Here is a 21,094-nt window from a genome sequence, read left to right as displayed (position 1 = left end):
TCTCATCCTCGCTGGACACCTTTAATCATCAGTCAGGGGGCAAAAACACGACCTGGAAGCGTTATACTTTTGAAGTTAGGGGTAAAGAACGACAGCGGTGTGCAGACGAGTAATGTGACGTTCGTGAGCCTCAATGCAAAATCTCCAATGGGGCCCCCAACTATCGAGGTCCAAAGTGACCTCCAGGGTCCTATCATAGTTACGCCCCTGGTCGTGTGATTTCTCGGGTGGTCTCTCTTCCTTCTGGAGAAGTTTTTGGTTTGGACAAGAGATTTTTTTCCTTCTGGAGGAGAGCTAATTTGCATACTTTTTTCCCATGGAGCATTGCCGGGGTCTCCTCAATGAGAAGCAGAACCCCAATCCTCCATCCCTCCTTTTCCTACTCTCGCACACCTCTTCTCTCCGGCACCCCGCTCTTCGCCATCCTCCATGTGACACTTTCTGGCATCCCTCCTCCCTTCCTCTCTGCCCTCCCTGATGTCTCCTGCTCCCTCCCCTCTCGCTGCCTCCTGTCTCCTTCCCTCTCAGCTGCTCCTGCTGTAATATCTCAGTGCACATACACTGCAGAGATCTGTGCTGCCTGCATCTGTCCGCTCCTCTGCCTCCCTCCTGTGGCCCCATCACTAGTCCCCATGTGATTTGCAGTGGATACTAGGAGCTATACTGGAGGAGGGGGTCTCCCTGAGTGACACCTGCCTGGAGCATGATACCCCCCACATATAAAAACAGAGAGGATGGAGCAGATGAGTGTCACAGGCTGGGGGTCCGGCGCTGACCATGGTGGAAAAAACGCCAAGAAGCTTCTACGCGCTTCTCTGCAGGCTCAGTAAGGACCCCCGGTGCGGTCCCCCCGGCATCCTGCAGCACAGCCTGGAAGGTAAGGACTGCAGTCATCACATCCTGGGTGGGACGTGGGGGGCACAACTGGGGGCTTCAGGGGGGCACTGGGGCCAAACACAGAAAAGGGAAATGTCTGGATGCAACAAGGTGACAATGAGCAAAAGAAGCAAAGAATGTGGAGAATAATGTGACAGCGAGAAACGGCGGAAGGATCCGACTAATATCTATTATCTATCTATTATCTATCAATTATCTATCTATTATCTATATTATCTATCTATTATCTATTATCTATCTATCATCTATCTATTATCTATTATCTATCTATCTATCATCTATCTATTATCTATCTATCATCTATCTATTATCTATCTATTATCTATCTATTATCTATCTATTATCTATTATCTATCTATCATCTATTATCTATCATCTATCTATTATCTATCATTATCTATTATCTATCTATCTATTATATATCTATCTATTATCTGTCATCTATTAACTATCTATTATTTATCTATTATCTATCATCTATCTATTATCTATCATCTATCATCTATCTATCATTTATCTATCATCTATTATCTATCTATCATCTATCTATTATCTATCTATTATCTATCATCTATCTATCATCTATCTATCATCTATCTATTATCTATCATCTATCTATCATCTATCTATCATCTATTATCTATCTATTATCTATCATCTATTATCTATCTATTATCTATCTATCTATTATCTATCTATCTATCTATCATCTATCTATTATCTATTATCTATCTATTATCTATCATCTATCATCTATCTATTATCTATCTATTATCTATCATCTATCTATCTATTATCTATCTATCTATATTATTATCTATCTATTATCTCTTATCTATCTATCATCTATCTATTATCTATCTATTATCTATCTATTATCTATCATCTATCTATTTATTATCTATCTATCATCTATTATCTATCTATCTATCTATCATCTATCTATTATCTATCTATTATCTATCTATTATCTATATTATCTATATAGTATCTATTATCTATCTATATATATTATCTATATATTATCTATTATCTATCATCTATCTATCATCTATATATCTATCTATTATCTATCTATTATCTATCATCTATTATCTATCATCTATTATCTATCTATCATCTATCTATTATCTATCTATCATCTATCTATTATCTATCTATTATCTATCTATTATCTATCATCTATATAGTATCTATTATCTATCTATTATCTATCTATCATCTATCTATTATCTATCTATTATCTATCTATTATCTATCTATTATCTATCTATCCACCTATGTATCTATTATCTATCTATTATCTATCTATGTATTATCTATCTATCATCTATCTATTATCTATCATTATCTATGAATCTATGTATTATCTATCTATCTATCATCTATCTATCATCTATCTATCTATCTATCTATCATCTATCTATTATCTATCTATCATCTATCTATCTATTATCTATCTATTATCTATCTATTATCTATCTATTATCTATCATCTAACTATTATCTATCTATCATCTATTATCTATCATCTATTATCTATCTATTATCTATCTATCTATTATCTATCAATTATCTATCTATTATCTATCTATCTATCTATCTATCATCTATCTATTATCTATCTATCATCTAACTATTATCTATCATCTATCTATTATCTATCTATTATCTATCTATCTATTATCTATCATCTATCTATCTATCTATCATCTATCTATCATCTATCTATTATCTATCTATTATCTATCTATCTATCTATCATCTATCTATCATCTATCTATTATCTATCTATCTATTATCTATCATCTATCATCTAACTATTATCTATCTATTATCTATCATCTATCTATCATCTATCATCTATTTATTATCTATCTATTATCTATCTATCATCTATCTATCATCTATCTATTATCTATCTATCTATTATCTATCTATCATCTATCTATCATCTATCTATCATCTATCTATCTATCTATCTATCTATTATCTATCTATTATCTATCATCTATCTATTATCTATCATCTATCTATCATCTATCTATTATCTATCTATCTATCTATTATCTATCTATTATCTATCATCTATCTATTTTCTATCATCTATCTATCATCTATCTATTATCTATCTATCTATCTATCTATTATCTATCTATTATCTATCATCTATCTATTATCTATCTATCTATTATCTATCTATCTATCTATCTATTATCTATCTATTATCTATCTATTATCCATCTATTATCTATCCATCTATCTATCTATTTATCTATCTATTTCCCACCCTAGTTTGGTCTCCAGTATGTGACTCTTTCTGGGTCCCCTCATCTATAGATGTAGATCCCACTTATAATCACCCGCCGCAGGCACATAACTATTCTACAAATCACATTTATTCCAGACTATTTGCCCTCTGACACATTTATCCACTAAACAGGTGACAGGAGAGTAATAAAGACAAACCACAATATCTGGCAGAGTTGTCCTTCATCCTGCAACTAGCCTGACATAGATAGATAGCACTTATGTTATAGCAGCTCCTATGTTATTGCGGCACCTATGTTATAGCAGCTCCTATGTTATTGCGGCACCTATGTTATAGCAGCACCTATGTTATAGCAGCTCCTATGTTATAGCAGCACCTATGTTATAGCAGCTCCTATGTTATTGCAGCACCTATGTTATAGCAGCTCCTATGTTATAGCAGCACCTATGTTATTGCGGCACCTATGTTATAGCAGCTCCTATGTTATCGCGGCACCTATGTTATAGCAGCTCCTATGTTATAGCAGCTCCTATGTTATAGCAGCACCTATGTTATCGCAGCACCTATGTTATAGCAGCAGCTATGTTATAGCAGCTCCTATGTTATCGCGGCACCTATGTTATAGGAGCTCCTATGTTATAGCAGCACCTAAGTCATAGCAGCGTCTATGTTATAGCGGCACCTGTGTTATAGCAGCTCCTATGTTATAGCAGCTCCGATGTTAAAGCAGCACCTATGTTTTATTAGCACCTATGTTATAGCAGCTCCGATGTTAAAGCAGCACCTATGTTTTATTAGCACCTATGTTATAGCAGCTCCGATGTTATAGTGGCATTTGTATTATAGCAGCACCTATGTTATAGCAGCACCTATGTCATAGCAGCACCTATGTTATTGCGGCACCTGTGTTATAGCAGCTCCTATGTTATAGCAGCACCTATGTTATAGCAGCTCTGATGTTAAAGCAGCACCTATGTTATATTAGCATTTATGTTATAGCAGCTCCTATGTTATAGCGGCATTTGTGTGAGAGTAGCACCTATGTTATAGCAGCTCCGGTGTTATAGCGGCATTTGTATTATAGCAGCACCTATGTTATAGCAGCACCTATGTTATATTAGCTCCTATGTTATAGCGGCGCCTGTGTTATAGCGGTGCTTGGATATATGCATATGTGCTCCTTTAGTTGATGTATGTATATTTCTATATATATTTCGGATATTTGCACATAAAAAAGGCCTGAACTTCAGCTCATTCTGGATGGGAATGTTTGCACATGTCACAGATGTAGCAGAGGTGAGTTTGTCATTTTGAACAGTTCAGCAGAAAGTGGACCTTTACATAGGACTGCAGGTAGATCTGGCACAGCATACTCAGACGTGTCTCTTTAGACATAACACTGAGGACCTTTACACCCGGTTCAGCTCTGCTACATCTGCTTCATGTTCCAGCGCGTTATTAATTTCAGCGACTATTCACATGCATTTCTAAGCTGTGGATTATCCACAAGACTTCTTGACGTAGCAGATGGGCTCCCGGCACAGGCCACCTGCTTTTGGTGCAGTATGTTAAATTCGAGGTGGGCCGGACCCCTGATCTGGTCTGTAATTATGTATCCTGCAGAATTTGCAATCACAAATGATCTGTTTTATGTCCTGAGTGCACCTACTGCAGAGGATGACTGTGCTGAGAAGTTTGGCTTTGCAGAGGATTTAAAGGGGAAGTGTCACCATTCCTGATCTGCTTACGTTAGTAAATATTTATGTTCCCCACAAAATAACAATCCTGTGAATCGTTTCTCATCGCTCCATGTTGTGCCGTTCCTTAGTTATTCCTCCTAGAATTAAATGTATAAAGTAACTAGATGCTGCCATTTTCCTTTTCAAAGGGGCGTGTCCTCACATAGTCTGAAACGAACCGATGTGATTGGACAGTATCAGAGTGTGCAGGGACACGCCCCCAACACCCAGCTGTGAATTTATTCTCAAATTTCTAGGAGGAATAACCGAGGAACAGATCATCGCAGAATTATAAGAAAAGCTTTTCCAGAACTTCTGTTTTATGAGAAATGCAATTATTCTCTAAAATAGAAGAGGAGTCAGGTTCACTTTAAGTAGAACTTTATTGCTCAGCCTAGATGTAGCAGAGCTGACTTTGCCAGGCAGTTAACCCTTATATACTTTGGTTTATGTAATTGATCCTACCTGCAGTTCTTTATTCAACCGGAACTCTCTGTCATCAAGATCCGTGCCACATGAAAAACACAGCTCTGCTGCATCCTCCAAGATCGGCTCTGATGCATCACCCAAGATTGGCTCTGCTACATCCTCCAACATAAGTTCTGCTGCATCCTCCAAGATCAGCTCTGCTGCATCCTCCAAGATCAGCTCTGCTACATCCTGTAAGATCAGCTCTACGGCATCCTGTAAGATCAGCTCTGCTACATCCTCCAAGATAAGCTCTGCTACATCCTGTAAGATCAGCTCTGCTACATCCTGTAAGATCAGGTCTGCTGCATCCTCCAAGATCAGCTCTGCTGCATCCTCCAAGATCAGCTCTGTTGCATCCTCCAAGATCAGCTCTGCTACATCCTATAAGATCAGCTCTACGGCATCCTGTAAGATCAGCTTTGCTACTTCCTCCAAGATCAGCTCTGCTACATCCTGTAAGATCAGCTCTGCGGCATCCTGTAAGATCAGGCCTGCTGCATCCTCCAAGATCAGCTCTGCTGCATCCTCCAAGATCAGCTCTGCTACATCCTGTAAGATCAGCTCTGCTACATCCTGTAAGATCAGCTCTGCTACATCCTGTAAGATCAGCTCTGCTGCATCCTCCAAGATCAGCTCTGCTGCATCCTCCAAGATCAGCTCTGCTGCATCCTACAAGATCAGCTCTGCTGCATCCTCCAAGATCAGCTCTGCTGCATTCTGTAAGATCAGCTCTGCTACATCCTACAAGATCAGCTCTGCTGCATCCTGTAAGATCAGCTCTGCTGCATCCTCCAAGATCAGCTCTGCTGCATCCTGTAAGATCAGCTCTGCTACATCCTACAAGATCAGCTCTGCTGCATCCTCCAGGATCAGCTCTGCTGCATCTACACTAAAAGTTTATCATCACTAAGACAAGAATAAGATCCATTGGGGTCATACAAATGGCAATAAAAGGACACTGGTTAATACCCGAGATCACCCTGCGGGGATCAGGAGGACTGTGGAAAGAATGTGGTAATCGGAGAGATGAACGAGCTTAGGAGCGAGAAGGAGATTTTCTAAGTAGGTAATAGAGACATTATTTTGGATGGTACAAGGGGATAAGTGGCGTCTGCAGCTTAATGTTAATTGCTGTAAGGTCACATGCAGACCTCGGGCAACTGATACATTGGAACGAAAATAGATCTTTGTGCACACAGCGATAGTACGGCTCCTCCATAAAGTGGACCATAGAGAAACTTATGGGTCGTAATGTAACCCGGTGCGACTAGAGCCATGTTATGGGGTTCACCGCTGGAGCACTAGATGGCAGTACATGGATTTCGCTCTCCTGGTCCCCATACCTGTGCATGCTCAGTGCTGCTGAGCGTCCATAAGTCATCAGAAACCGCTGCCAAATGGCCTCTGGTGGGGGCTTATTTCTCCTGATAAAGATATGGTCACAGAGGGCATTTTTGCATGAAAGCAGAGGTGTTGATATGAAAAGCACTGCTTACATTACGCCCGTTTTCCCTGCTTCTCTGATATTTTTAGTTGCATTTTTTTGGTATTTGTTTGAATGGGTGAAAAACGCTGCAAAAACGCTGAAACAATTGACCTGACATTGTGCAAAACTGCAGCAAAGCTCCAAATACAAGCGGGAAAAATGTATCTATTTATGTTGATTCCTTTGTAATGGAGTAAAATAGGACGTTTTGCTGTGGATTTCTTTATGCTACATATCTATTATAGTCCTGCGCCATAAATATGTAAGTTTTCTTTCTGGTGTAAAAGCCGCTGTTCTCCTGAATCCGATGATGTTTTTCTTTTGTTCCTGCTCCTCTCCGTTCCTGAGATATTGGCTCCTCTTCCCTGTGTATAACTCTAGTCTTTATACCAAGTGGGTGTGGTCCTCAAGAAAACAACCACAGGAAAAAAAATATGAGGTCCACGCCCACTTGGATATAAAGACTAGAGTTATACACAGGGAAGAGGAGCCAATATCTCAGGAACGGAGAGGAGCAGGAACAAAAGAAAAACATAATCGGAGTCAGGAGAACAGCGGCATTTACACCGGGAACAAAAATTACATATGGCGAGTGACAGGTCCCCTTTAATAGGCTTGTCTGGGACTTACATATAGTTGACTTATCACTTCTGACACTTACCAATCAGTTGTTAGCAGGTCCGCCATCATTCACAACTAAACAGTGTACAGAGTCGGAATAGCACAGCGCCATACACCGTGTAGTGGCTGCTCTTGGTACTGCAGCTCAGACCACATTCACTTTAATAGGAACTGAGCTGCAGTACCGTGAACGGCCACTACACAGTGTACGGAGCGGTGCTGTTTCGGATCTATACAAATTACTTCCACTCCTCACCTGCAAACAGCTGATAGTTGATGATGGCGGGTGTCGGTTCCCCACCGATCTGATATCCATGACCTATCTAAAGGATAGGAAATCAAATCCTGGACAACACCTTTAAAGGGAACCTGTCATGTAAACATAACGCTATTGACCTGCAGATAGTAATAGGTTAATAGCCTTCTGAAGCTGCCCGGCGCCTGCACTGAGAGCCCCACTGCCAGGAGGAAATTAAGGCTATGTGCCCACGTTGCAGAAATGAAGCAGAAAATTTCTGCTTCATTTCTGCAAGTCCTCTCCCGGGAAAACGCATGCGGAATTCCACACGCGTTTATCGCGCGTTTTTCGTGCGTTTATCGCGCGTTTTCCACATGCGGAATTGCCTTGCGTTTTTAATGCATTGCTCAAGGCAATTCCGCTTGCGGAAACGCAAAATTAATTGACATGCTGCGGATTTTTGAACGCAGCATAAACGCTGCGGAAAAATCCGCAGCATGTGCATAGAACTTGCGGAATCCCCTTGGGGACCATGGGGAGCGGATTACCTAGCGTTTTACAAGCGTTTCCGCTGCGGAAATTCCGCATCAAAAACGCTTGTAATCCACAATGTGGGCACACAGCCTCAATTTATTCCTCCCGGGCTTTCAGTCATTGGGGTGCGGCCGGCCGAGCTTGTCACCGCTCAATGCATAGTCAGCAGCGGCTGTAACCGCATCCCCAGCACTGACTGACAGCAGAGTTGAACTGTTCAGTGATATACCGCGGGTCTTGTGGGGTGTTCCCAGTATACAGCAGGTCTTGTGGGGTGTTCCCAGTATACAGCTGGTCTTGTGGGGTGTTCCCTGTATACGGCGGGTCTTGTGGGGTGTTTCCGGTATACGACCGGTCTTGTGGGGTGTTCCCTGTATACAGGAGGTCTTGTGGGATGTTCCCGGTATACAGCAGGTCTTGTGGGGTGTTCCCGGTATACGGCAGGTCTTGTGGAATGTTACCAGTATACGGCCGGTCTTGCGGGGTGTTCCCAGTATATGGCAGGTCTTGTGGGGTGTTCCCTGTATAAAGCAGGTCTTGTGGGGTGTTCCCTGTATACGGCGAGTCTTGTGGGGTGTTCCCGGTATACGGCCGGTCTTGTGGGGTGTTCCCGGTATACGGCGAGTCTTGTGGGGTGTTCCCGGTACACGACAGGTCTTGTGGGGTGTTTCCGGCGGATCTTGTGGGGTGTGCCCGGTATACAGCAGGTCTTGTGGGGTGTTTCCGGTATACAGCAGGTCTTGTGGGGTGTTCCCGGTATGCGGCAGGTCTTATGGGGTGTTCCCTGTATACAGAAGGTCTTGTGGAGTGTTCCCAGTATACGGCAGGTTTTGTGGGGTGTTCCCAGTATACAGCAGGTCTTGTGGGGTGTTCCCAGTATACAGCAGGTCTTGTGGGGTGTTCCCAGTATACAGCTGGTCTTGTGGGGTGTTCCCTGTATACGGCGGGTCTTGTGGGGTGTTTCCGGTATACGACCGGTCTTGTGGGGTGTTCCCTGTATTCAGGAGGTCTTGGGGGATGTTCCCGGTATACGGCAGGTCTTGTGGGGTGTGCCCGGTATACGGCAGGTCTTGTGGGATGTTCCCGGTATACGGCGGGTCTTGTGGGGTGTTCCCTGTATACAGCAGATCTTGTGGGATGTTACCAGTATACGGCCGGTCTTGCGGGGTATTCCCAGTATATGGCAGGTCTTGTGGGGTGTTCCCTGTATAAAGCAGGTCTTGTGGGGTGTTCCCTGTATACGGCGAGTCTTGTGGGGTGTTCCCAGTATACGGCCGGTCTTGTGGGGTGTTCCCGGTATACGGCGAGTCTTGTGGGGTGTTCCCGGTACACGACAGGTCTTGTGGGGTGTTCCCGGCGGATCTTGTGGGGTGTGCCCGGTATACAGCAGGTCTTGTGGGGTGTTTCCGGTATACAGCAGGTCTTGTGGGGTGTTCCCGGTATGTGGCAGGTCTTATGGGGTGTTCCCTGTATGCAGAAGGTCTTGTGGGGTGTTCCCAGTATACGGCAGGTTTTGTGGGGTGTGCCCGGTATACAGCAGGTCTTGTGGGGTGTTCCCGGTATATGGCAGGTCTTGTGTGGTGTTCCCGGTATACAGCAGGTCTTGTGGGGTGTTCCCTGTATACAGCAGGTCTTGTGGGTTGTTCCCGGTATACAGCAGGTCTTGTGGGGTGTTCCCTGTATACAGCCGGTCTTGTGGGTTGCTCCCAGTATACAGCAGGTCTTGTGGAGTGTTCCCTGTATACGGCAGGTCTTGTGGGGTGTTCCCGGTATACGGTAGGTCTTGTGGGGTGTTCCCAGTATGCAGCAGGTCTTGTGGGGTGTTCCCGGTATACGGCAGGTCTTGTGGGGTGTTCCCAGTATGCAGCAGGTCTTGTGGGGTGTTCTCGGTATATGACAGGCCTTGTGGGGTGTTCCCAGTATACGGTAGGTCTTGTGGGGTGTTCCCAGTATATGGTCGGTCTTGTGGGGTGTTCCCTGTATATGGCAGGTCTTGTGGGGTGTTCCTGGTATACAACAGGTCTTGTGGGGTGTTCCCTGTATACAGCAGGTCTTGTGGGATGTTCCCGGTATACGGCAGGTCTTGTGGGGTGTGCCCGGTATACGGCAGGTCTTGTGGGGTGTTCCCGGTATACGGCGGGTCTTGTGGTGGTGTGCCCGGTATACAACAGGTATTGTGGGATGTTCCCAGTATACGGCCGGTCTTGTGGGGTGTTCCCTGTATACAGCAGGTCTTGTGGGATGTTCCCAGTATACGGCCGGTCTTGTGGGGTGTTCCCAGTATATGGCAGGTCTTGTGGGGTGTTCCCTATATACAGCAGGTCTTGTGGGGTGTTCCCTGTATACGGCGAGTCTTGTGGGGTGTTCCCGGTATACGGCCGGTCTTGTGGGGTGTTCCTGGTATACAGCAGGTCTTGTGGGGTGTTCCCAGTATACAGCAGGTCTTGTGGGGTGTTCCCAGTATACAGCAGGTCTTGTGGGGTGTTACCTGTATACGGCAGGTCTTGTGGGGTGTTCCCGGTATACGGTAGGTCTTGTGGGGTGTTCCCAGTATGCAGCAGGTCTTGTGGGGTGTTCCCGGTATACGGCAGGTCTTGTGGGGTGTTCCCAGTATGCAGCAGGTCTTGTGGGGTGTTCTCGGTATATGACAGGCCTTGTGGGGTGTTCCCAGTATACGGTAGGTCTTGTGGGGTGTTCCCAGTATATGGCAGGTCTTGTGGGGTGTTCCCTGTATATGGCAGGTCTTGTGGGGTTTTCCTGGTATACAGCAGGTCTTGTTGGGTGTTCCCTGTATACAGCAGGTCTTGTGTGGTGTTCCTGGTATACGGCGGGTCTTCTGGGGTGTTCCCAGTATACAGCAGGTCTTGTGGGGTGTTCCCTGTATACAGCAGGTCTTGTGGGATGTTCCCGGTATACGGCGGGTCTTGTGGGGTGTTCCCAGTATACGGCCGGTCTTGTGGGGTGTTCCCAGTATATGGCCGGTCTTGTGGGGTGTTCCCAGTATACGGCCGGTCTTGTGGGGTGTTCCCAGTATATGGCCGGTCTTGTGGGGTGTTCCCTGTATACAGCAGGTCTTGTGGGGTGTTCCCTGTATACGGCGAGTCTTGTGGGGTGTTCCCGGTATACGGCCGGTCTTGTGGGGTGTTCCTGGTATACAGCAGGTCTTGTGGGGTGTTCCCTGTATACGGCAGGTCTTGTGGGGTATTCCCGGTATACGGTAGGTCTTGTGGGGTGTTCCAGTATGCAGCAGGTCTTGTGGGGTGTTCCCGGTATACGGCAGGTCTTGTGGGGTGTTCCCAGTATGCAGCAGGTCTTGTGGGGTGTTCTCGGTATATGACAGGCCTTGTGGGGTGTTCCCAGTATACGGTAGGTCTTGTGCAGTGTTCCCAGTATGTGACATGTCTTGTGGGGTGTTCCCTGTATATGGCAGGTCTTGTGGGGTATTCCCGGTATACAGCAGGTCTTGTGGGGTGTTCCCTGTATACAGCAGGTCTTGTGGGGTGTTCCCGGTATACGGCGGGTCTTGCGGGGTGTTCCCGGTATACGGCGGGTCTTGCGGGGTGTTCCCGGTATACAGCAGGTCTTGTAGGGTGTTCTCGGTATATGACAGGTCTTGTGGGGTGTTCCCGGTATACAGCAGGTCTTGTGGGGTGTTCCCTGTATACAGCAGGTCTTGTGGGGTGTTCCCTGTATACAGCAGGTCTTGTGGGATGTTCCCGGTATACGGCGGGTCTTGTGGGGTGTTCCCTGTATACAGCAGATCTTGTGGGATGTTACCAGTATACGGCCGGTCTTGCGGGGTATTCCCAGTATATGGCAGGTCTTGTGGGGTGTTCCCTGTATAAAGCAGGTCTTGTGGGGTGTTCCCTGTATACGGCGAGTCTTGTGGGGTGTTCCCAGTATACGGCCGGTCTTGTGGGGTGTTCCCGGTATACGGCGAGTCTTGTGGGGTGTTCCCGGTACACGACAGGTCTTGTGGGGTGTTCCCGGCGGATCTTGTGGGGTGTGCCCGGTATACAGCAGGTCTTGTGGGGTGTTTCCGGTATACAGCAGGTCTTGTGGGGTGTTCCCGGTATGTGGCAGGTCTTATGGGGTGTTCCCTGTATGCAGAAGGTCTTGTGGGGTGTTCCCAGTATACGGCAGGTTTTGTGGGGTGTGCCCGGTATACAGCAGGTCTTGTGGGGTGTTCCCGGTATATGGCAGGTCTTGTGTGGTGTTCCCGGTATACAGCAGGTCTTGTGGGGTGTTCCCTGTATACAGCAGGTCTTGTGGGTTGTTCCCGGTATACAGCAGGTCTTGTGGGGTGTTCCCTGTATACAGCCGGTCTTGTGGGTTGCTCCCAGTATACAGCAGGTCTTGTGGAGTGTTCCCTGTATACGGCAGGTCTTGTGGGGTGTTCCCGGTATACGGTAGGTCTTGTGGGGTGTTCCCAGTATGCAGCAGGTCTTGTGGGGTGTTCCCGGTATACGGCAGGTCTTGTGGGGTGTTCCCAGTATGCAGCAGGTCTTGTGGGGTGTTCTCGGTATATGACAGGCCTTGTGGGGTGTTCCCAGTATACGGTAGGTCTTGTGGGGTGTTCCCAGTATATGGTCGGTCTTGTGGGGTGTTCCCTGTATATGGCAGGTCTTGTGGGGTGTTCCTGGTATACAACAGGTCTTGTGGGGTGTTCCCTGTATACAGCAGGTCTTGTGGGATGTTCCCGGTATACGGCAGGTCTTGTGGGGTGTGCCCGGTATACGGCAGGTCTTGTGGGGTGTTCCCGGTATACGGCGGGTCTTGTGGTGGTGTGCCCGGTATACAACAGGTATTGTGGGATGTTCCCAGTATACGGCCGGTCTTGTGGGGTGTTCCCTGTATACAGCAGGTCTTGTGGGATGTTCCCAGTATACGGCCGGTCTTGTGGGGTGTTCCCAGTATATGGCAGGTCTTGTGGGGTGTTCCCTATATACAGCAGGTCTTGTGGGGTGTTCCCTGTATACGGCGAGTCTTGTGGGGTGTTCCCGGTATACGGCCGGTCTTGTGGGGTGTTCCTGGTATACAGCAGGTCTTGTGGGGTGTTCCCAGTATACAGCAGGTCTTGTGGGGTGTTCCCAGTATACAGCAGGTCTTGTGGGGTGTTACCTGTATACGGCAGGTCTTGTGGGGTGTTCCCGGTATACGGTAGGTCTTGTGGGGTGTTCCCAGTATGCAGCAGGTCTTGTGGGGTGTTCCCGGTATACGGCAGGTCTTGTGGGGTGTTCCCAGTATGCAGCAGGTCTTGTGGGGTGTTCTCGGTATATGACAGGCCTTGTGGGGTGTTCCCAGTATACGGTAGGTCTTGTGGGGTGTTCCCAGTATATGGCAGGTCTTGTGGGGTGTTCCCTGTATATGGCAGGTCTTGTGGGGTTTTCCTGGTATACAGCAGGTCTTGTTGGGTGTTCCCTGTATACAGCAGGTCTTGTGTGGTGTTCCTGGTATACGGCGGGTCTTCTGGGGTGTTCCCAGTATACAGCAGGTCTTGTGGGGTGTTCCCTGTATACAGCAGGTCTTGTGGGATGTTCCCGGTATACGGCGGGTCTTGTGGGGTGTTCCCAGTATACGGCCGGTCTTGTGGGGTGTTCCCAGTATATGGCCGGTCTTGTGGGGTGTTCCCAGTATACGGCCGGTCTTGTGGGGTGTTCCCAGTATATGGCCGGTCTTGTGGGGTGTTCCCTGTATACAGCAGGTCTTGTGGGGTGTTCCCTGTATACGGCGAGTCTTGTGGGGTGTTCCCGGTATACGGCCGGTCTTGTGGGGTGTTCCTGGTATACAGCAGGTCTTGTGGGGTGTTCCCTGTATACGGCAGGTCTTGTGGGGTATTCCCGGTATACGGTAGGTCTTGTGGGGTGTTCCAGTATGCAGCAGGTCTTGTGGGGTGTTCCCGGTATACGGCAGGTCTTGTGGGGTGTTCCCAGTATGCAGCAGGTCTTGTGGGGTGTTCTCGGTATATGACAGGCCTTGTGGGGTGTTCCCAGTATACGGTAGGTCTTGTGCAGTGTTCCCAGTATGTGACATGTCTTGTGGGGTGTTCCCTGTATATGGCAGGTCTTGTGGGGTATTCCCGGTATACAGCAGGTCTTGTGGGGTGTTCCCTGTATACAGCAGGTCTTGTGGGGTGTTCCCGGTATACGGCGGGTCTTGCGGGGTGTTCCCGGTATACGGCGGGTCTTGCGGGGTGTTCCCGGTATACAGCAGGTCTTGTAGGGTGTTCTCGGTATATGACAGGTCTTGTGGGGTGTTCCCGGTATACAGCAGGTCTTGTGGGGTGTTCCCTGTATACAGCAGGTCTTGTGGGGTGTTCCCTGTATACAGCAGGTCTTGTGGGATGTTCCCGGTATACGGCAGGTCTTCTGGGGTGTTCCCGGTATACGGCGGGTCTTGTGGGGTGTGCCCGGTATACAACAGGTATTGTGGGATGTTCCCAGTATACGGCCGGTCTTGTGGGGTGTTCCCTGTATACAGCACGTCTTGTGGGATGTTCCCAGTATACGGCCGGTCTTGTGGGGTGTTCCCAGTATATGGCAGGTCTTGTGGGGTGTTCCCTGTATACAGCAGGTCTTGTGGGGTGTTCCCTGTATACGTCGAGTCTTGTGGGGTGTTCCCGGTATACGGCCGGTCTTGTGGGGTGTTCCTGGTATACGGCGAGTCTTGAGGGGTGTTCCCGGTACACAACAGGTCTTGTGGGGTGTTCTCGGCGGATCTTGTGGGGTGTGCCCAGTATACAGCAGGTCTTGTGGGGTGTTCCCGGTATACAGCAGGTCTTGTGGGGTGTTCCCGGTATGCGGCAGGTCTTATGGGGTGTTCCCTGTATACAGAAGGTCTTGTGGGGTGTTCCCAGTATACGGCAGGTTTTGTGGGGTGTTCCCGGTATACGGCGGGTCTTGTGGGGTGTTCCCGGTATACGGCGGGTCTTGCGGGGTGTTCCTGGTATACAGCAGGTCTTGTGGGGTGTTCCCTGTATATGGCAGGTCTTGTGGGGTGTTCCTGGTATACAGCAGGTCTTGTGGGGTGTTCCCTGTATACAGCAGGTCTTGTGGGGTGTTCCCTGTATACAGCAGGTCTTGTGGGATGTTCCCGGTATACGGCGGGTCTTGTGGGGTGTTCCCAGTATACGGCCGGTCTTGTGGAGTGTTCCCAGTATATGGCCGGTCTTGTGGGGTGTTCCCAGTATACGGCCGGTCTTGTGGGGTGTTCCCAGTATATGGCAGGTCTTGTGGGGTGTTCCCTGTATACAGCAGGTCTTGTGGGGTGTTCCCTGTATACGGCGAGTCTTCTGGGGTGTTCCCGGTATACGGCCGGTCTTGTGGGGTGTTCCTGGTATACAGCAGGTCTTGTGGGGTGTTCCCAGTATACAGCAGGTCTTGTGGGGTGTTCCCTGTATACGGCAGGTCTTGTGGGGTGTTCCCGGTATACGGTAGGTCTTGTGGGGTGTTCCAGTATGCAGCAGGTCTTGTGGGGTGTTCCCGGTATACGGCAGGTCTTGTGGGGTGTTCCCAGTATGCAGCAGGTCTTGTGGGGTGTTCTCGGTATATGACAGGCCTTGTGGGGTGTTCCCAGTATACGGTAGGTCTTGTGCAGTGTTCCCAGTATGTGGCATGTCTTGTGGGGTGTTCCCTGTATATGGCAGGTCTTGTGGGGTATTCCCGGTATACAGCAGGTCTTGTGGGGTGTTCCCTGTATACAGCAGGTCTTGTGGGGTGTTCCCGGTATACAGTGGGTCTTGTGGGGTGTTCTCGGTATATGACAGGTCTTGTGGGGTGTTCCCAGTATACAGCAGGTCTTGTGGGGTGTTCCCGGTATACGGCGGGTCTTGCGGGGTGTTCCCGGTATACGGCGGGTCTTGCGGGGTGTTCCCGGTATACGGCAGGTCTTGCGGGGTGTTCCCGGTATAAGCAGGTCTTGTGGGGTTACCGGTATACAGTGGGTCTTGTGGGGTGTTCCCAGTATGTGGCCGGTCTTGTGGGGTGTTCCCGGTATACGGCGGGTCTTGTGGGGTGTTCCCAGTATACAGCAGGTCTTGTGGGGTGTTCCCTGTATACGGCGGGTCTTGCGGGGTGTTCCCGGTATACGGCGGGTCTCGCGGGGTGTTCCCGGTATACGGCGGGTCTTGAGGGGTGTTCTCGGTTTACGGCGGGTCTTGCGGGGTGTTCACGGTATACGGCGGGTCTTGCGGGGTGTTCACGGTATACGGCGGGTCTTGCGGGGTGTTCCCGGTATACGGCGGGTCTTGCGGGGTGTTCCCGGTATACGGCGGGTCTTGCAGGGTGTTCCCGGTATACGGCGGGTCTTGCGGGGTGTTCCCGGTATACGGCGGGTCTTGCAGGGTGTTCCCGGTATACGGCGGGTCTTGCAGGGTGTTCCCGGTATACGGCGGGTCTTGCGGGGTGTTCCCGGTATACGGCGGGTCTTGCGGGGTGTTCACCCCATGGTTGTGGTTGTTCTGTTGCTCGGCTTTCCTCCGTGTCTTTGTGGTGAAGGTCTTGGACGGACACTGTAGGATTTCCTGTGTCTTTGGTACTCCTCGTCGTCCTGCATTATTAATTAGGAGTAATGAGTAAAGTGTTGTGTTTTGTCCTTTTTTCGGCTACAGGATGAAGTAACGATGTAATTAGCGTCTAACGATCTAATGTTGGCAGCTTGTGTCTCCAGCCCGCGGTGATGTAACCAGTTTTCCATGTGAAACCCGGTAACAATCGGTGACACCAGGACGGGGCCTTTTTATATATCACATCGCTGGCGGAGCAAAATAATCACCGCGACAACCATGAAGTAATGAAGGAATGGCGGCGGGTGGTTGTCATGAACACTACAAATGCCTGGGAAAAGAAAACTCGCTGTAGGGTTCACTGAACGGACGGAAAAATACCGTCACTGTGCCCCCAAATCCGGACCCTCTGTGGCTGCAGCGTCTAATGAAAAGCCAAGGAAGCCTCCGATCCTGCAATGGACTTTGATTTTTGCTTTCTGACCAGTTTCGAGATCTTTGTATTAATGAATAGAAAGAGTCATTACACAGAGTTAGAGACTGAACGCTTGTGATCATGGCCGGCTGCTTCCTGCGCAGGTCACTGCATTAGGACAGGAACAGTATTCTAGTCACTGACGAAAGCTCAGGTATTACAAAGTCACAGTATATTAGAAAAGTATAGAACTGTATGCAACTGGAAACTGATTATAAAGAGTCAAAAGTGGTCAGTTCTTTTGCTTATTTTATTCCCGCTTCTCCCCAGATTAGTCTGTATTTTGCTTTTTTAAATTCTGCCAAACGATGCCAGAGATATGATAATTTAATGTTTTTTACATGGGGGGTGTAGCTCACAAGGTAATTATACAGCCTAAAGACACGCCCCCGAGGATCCTGTGAGACACCTCCACGAATCCTGTGAGACATGCCCCGAGAATCCTGTGAGACACGCCCCAAGGATCCTGTGAGATACGCCCCGAGGATCCTGTGAGACACGCCCCAAGGATCCTGTGAGACACGCCCCGAGGATCCTGTGAGACACGCCCCGAGGATCCTGTGAGACCAGCCCCGAGGATCCTGTGAGATACGCCCCGAGGATCCTGTGAGACACGCCCCGAGGATCCTGTGAGACCAGCCCCGAGGATCCTGTGAGATACGCCCCGAGGATCCTGTGAGACACGCCCCTGAGGATCCTGTGAGACACGCCCCGAGGATCCTGTGAGACGCGCCCCGGGGATCCTGTGAGACGCGCCCCGGGGATCCTGTGAGACGCGCCCCGGGGATCCTGTGAGACGCGCCCGAGGATCATGTGAGACACGCCCTGAGGATCTTTGCAGACACGCCCCGAGGATCCTGCGAGACACCCCCCCGAGGATCATGCGAGACACGCCCCGAGGATCCTGTGAGACCAGCCCCGAGGATCCTGTGAGATACGCCCTGAGGATCCTGTGAGACACGCCCCTGAGGATCCTGTGAGACACGCCCCGAGGATCCTGTGAGACGCGCCCCGGGGATCCTGTGAGACGCGCCCCGGGGATCCTGTGAGACGCGCCCCGGGGATCCTGTGAGACGCGCCCGAGGATCATGTGAGACACGCCCTGAGGATCTTTGCAGACACGCCCCGAGGATCCTGCGAGACACCCCCCCGAGGATCATGCGAGACACGCCCCCCAAGTATCTTTGCTGTCACGCCCCGATGATCATGCGAGACACACCCCTGAGGATCATGCGAGACACGCCCCCGAGGATCCTGTGATACAACCTCCCGAGGATCTGCGAGACACCCCCTGAGGATCCTGTGAGACATGCCCCCCGAGGATCCTGCGAGACACACCTCTGAGGATCTTGCAAGAGACTCCCCGGATATCCTATGAGACATGCCCCCAAGGATCTGTGAGACACGCCCCCTTGTGAAACTATCACGTTGAGCAATGAATAAAAAGGCCCACATCTCTGGAACCGTATATTGGATATAAAAACAACAAGAAGAGGAATAATCTGCGAAGCAGCGAGAATAAAATAAGATAAAAAAAACAGGAGACTTTTCACTTGATGACAGATCCTCTTCCAGCAAGTCTGATAGTTTAGCATTGATTAGAAGTGATGGAGCAATGAAGATTCGGGCGTCACAATCTGACACACAAGAAATGGAGAAACCGGGGTCGGGGGAAACAAAAAAGGGCTGGGAAGGCATAGTGGTGGAAACGGAGATGTGGTCTGGTGAGGAGGATACGAGATGTGGACGGGGTATCGAGGAGCTGAGGTGGTCTAGGAGAGAAGATTTCTTACAAATTAGCAGTTTGATGGTCACTTAGCAATTATTTATTTAGAGAAGGGGAAAATGATTCTTGTCCGTCGTCCGTTATAAAACCTCCAGTGAACGTCAATCTATCTGATGGTTGGAGAAAAAGACCGAACGTCGGCATTTCCAGTAGATTTTCTAGTATGAAGTCCACGTGGATCAGTATGTCACCCCCATTGTAGGCAGAGAGGATGAGCGCTGCAGGAGGGCACAGAAACATGCACTTTATACATCGAGACCCCCCAGTGACCGCACTTCTGCCGTGGAAAACACAGTGAAAGTGTATGGAACTGATAAGTGACAGTTTATTCCTACAGGAGACTCAGGGTTTACAGAGGATTATACAAGATTATTGTAGATTTACTAGAATGATAGAATTACAGTCTGCAGTGAGATCACAGGTAAATCTTCTAATAGATCCAGAGACCCCGATACTGCACTCACTATTCTGCTGGTGCAGTCACTGTGTACATACATTACATTACTGATCCTGAGTTACATCCTGTATTATACTTCAGAGCTGCACTCACTATTCTGCTGGTGCAGTCACTGTGTACATACATTACATACTGATCCTGAGTTACATCCTGTATTATACTCCAGAGCTGCACTCACTATTCTGCTGGTGCAGTCACTGTGTACATACATTACATACTGATCCTGAGTTACATCCTGTATTATACTCCAGAGCTGCACTCACTATTCTGCTGGTGCAGTCACTGTGTACATACATTACATACTGATCCTGAGTTACATCCTGTATTATACTCCAGAGCTGCACTCACTATTCTGCTGGTGCAGTCACTGTGTACATACATTACATTACTGATCCTGAGTTACCTCCTGTATTATACTCCAGAGCTGCACTCACTATTCTGCTGGTGCAGTCACTGTGTACATACATTACATTACTGATCCTGAGTTACATCCTGTATTATACTCCAGAGCTGCACTCACTATTCTGCTGGTGCAGTCACTGTGTACATACATTACATTACTGATACTGAGTTACCTCCTGTATTATACTCCAGAGCTGCACTCACTATTCTGCTGGTGCAGTCACTGTGTACATACATTACATTACTGATCCTGAGTTACCTCCTGTATTATACTCCAGAGCTGCACTCACTATTCTGCTGGTGCAGTCGCTGTGTACATACATTACATTACTGATCCTGAGCTTCATCCTGTATTATACTCCAGAGCTGCACTCACTATTCTGCTGTTGAACTCACTGTGTACATACATTACATTACTGATCCTGAGTTACATCCTGTATTATACTCCAGAGCTGCACTCACTATTCTGCTGGTGCAGTCACTGTGTACATACATTACATTACTGATCCTGAGCTTCATCCTGTATTATACTCCAGAGCTGCACTCACTATTCTGCTGGTGCAGTCACTGTGTACATACATTACACTACTGATCCTGAGTTACATCCTGTATTATACTCCAGAGCTGCACTGCACTATTCTGCTGGTGCAGTCACTGTGTACATACATTACACTACTGATCCTGAGTTACATCCTGTATTATACTCCAGAGCTGCACTCACTATTCTGCTGGTGCAGTCACTGTGTACATACATTACATTACTGATCCTGAGTTACATCCTGTATTATACTTCAGAGCTGCACTCACTATTCTGCTGGTGCAGTCACTGTGTACATACATTACACTACTGATCCTGAGTTACATCCTGTATTATACTCCAGAGCTGCACTCACTATTCTGCTGGTGCAGTCACTGTGTACATACATTACATTACTGATCCTGTGTTACATCCTGTATTATACTCCAGAGCTGCACTCACCATTCTGCTGGTGCAGTCACTATGCACATACATTACATTACTGATCCTGTACTGATCCTGAGTTACATCTTGTATTATACTCCAGAGCTGCACTCACTATTCTGCTGGTGCAGTCACTGTGTACATACATTACATTACTGCTCCTGAGTTACCTCCTGTATTATACTCCAGAGCTGCACTCACTATTCTGCTGGTGCAGTCACTGTGTACATACATTACATTACTGATCCTGTG

At 48.0% G+C, this 21,094-nt stretch overlaps 1 protein-coding gene across 1 annotated transcript in view; it reads left to right on the top strand.

Annotated features, from left to right (window-relative positions):
- The first annotated feature begins 483 nt into the window (after positions 1 to 483).
- The window catches only part of CHST1 (carbohydrate sulfotransferase 1), a 101,799-nt gene continuing 81,188 nt past the window's right edge, over positions 484 to 21,094 (top strand). The window contains exon 1 of the mRNA XM_073658835.1: positions 484 to 877. The gene's annotated coding sequence lies outside the window, so the exon portion shown is untranslated. The remainder of the gene's footprint in view (positions 878 to 21,094) is intronic.

This window comes from Phyllobates terribilis, unplaced genomic scaffold (assembly GCF_046119375.1).
Source record: "Phyllobates terribilis strain yellow unplaced genomic scaffold, ASM4611937v1 Scaffold_13__5_contigs__length_258822181, whole genome shotgun sequence".
NCBI classification, from domain to species: Eukaryota; Metazoa; Chordata; class Amphibia; order Anura; family Dendrobatidae; genus Phyllobates; species Phyllobates terribilis.
Note: the sequence above shows the minus strand (reverse complement) of the source record. Positions and strands in the feature narration are given on the sequence as shown.